The sequence below is a fragment of the Sinocyclocheilus rhinocerous genome, unplaced genomic scaffold (genome assembly GCF_001515625.1).
Source record: "Sinocyclocheilus rhinocerous isolate Xijiao unplaced genomic scaffold, SAMN03320098_v1.1 scaffold1629, whole genome shotgun sequence".
Lineage (NCBI taxonomy): Eukaryota > Metazoa > Chordata > Actinopteri > Cypriniformes > Cyprinidae > Sinocyclocheilus > Sinocyclocheilus rhinocerous.
Window position 1 is genome coordinate 11,826 of NW_015662168.1, and position 1,319 is coordinate 13,144.

Genomic DNA, 1,319 nt, shown 5'->3' on the forward strand with positions numbered 1-1,319 from the left:
TGTTTGACCCATGCCTGTTATGACCACGTCTCTGTCTAATAAAAGCCTGCAGATGGATCAGCACACCTCACGTCTCGTTCGCCCCGTAACAGAATACTTGGCCAAACAAGGATCCAGCGGCTTTTCTGAAGGACATTGGCCAGGTATGAACACAGCGATTCTGCTACTAGCTCTCAAGCAGGGCACACGATCACTTGAGGGTTACATTGAGGAATATTTGGCTTTGGCTAATGGCAGAGAATTACCGGACTGTATGCTGATAGACTTTTTCTGTGATGACCTTAACCAGCCTTTAAAGTCAAGAATGATTCATGAGAGTCCTCGTTCGTCACTTAGTAATTTTTTGGATTATGTTCTGTGGACTGTTGGTTCAGCATTCACTGTGGGTGTCGCGGAGGAACAAGACACTGCATTCGCTCACAAAATGGCGTTGACAACAAAGCCGTGTAATGCTACTGCTGTCTTTCCTGAGTCAAGTCAAATCACAGCTGATTTACCTGAGTCAACTCAAGTCACTGTTAATCGTCATGAGTCAAGTCAAGTCACCGTTGATCGTCATGAGGCAAGTCTAGTCACAGCTGTTTTTCATGAGTCAAGTCAAGTCACAGCTTCAATTCCTGAGTCAAGTCAAGTCACAGCTGATCTTTGGTGGCGTCCACAATGGTGTCTCCAGAGGTGGCGGCTGAGGCTACAGAACCTCCAGAGATGTCGGTGCTCGCTCCAGGTCCTCCAGAGGTGGCGGCTGAGGCTGCAGAACCTCCCGAGGCGGCGGCGCCCGCTTCAGCTCCTTGTATGGTGGTGGCGCCCAGCAATACACTTTCAACCCGCCATGTCACGGTCGAATGAACCGTAGATGAACACTGTACCTGTCCTGTTAAGGAGGATATTAATGAACTCTACCCGTTTTCTGATGTTACTACTGTAGAACCTCCAGAGGTGTCAGTGGTATCCACTTATAAACTCTCGTCCTGTTCTGTTCCGGCCAGGGAGGACGTCTGTGATCCCTCTGCCTGTCCTATCACGGATATGAAGACCATCTGTGATCTCTTTGCCAGTCCTGTAATGGCTATGGAGGCCGTCTTTGAATTATCTGCCTGTCCTGTAACGGCTAAGAAGGCCGTCTGTGAACTCTCTGCCCGTCCTGTTCCGGCCAAGGAGGCCGTCTGTGAACTCTCTGCCTGTCCTGTTCCGGCCAAGGAGGCTGCCTATGAACTCTCTGCCTGTTCTGAACCAGCCAAGGACGCTATCTGTAAATCTCCTGACTGTCCTGTTACGGCTATGGAGGCTGTTTATGAACTCTTGTCTCGTGTTGAACCAGC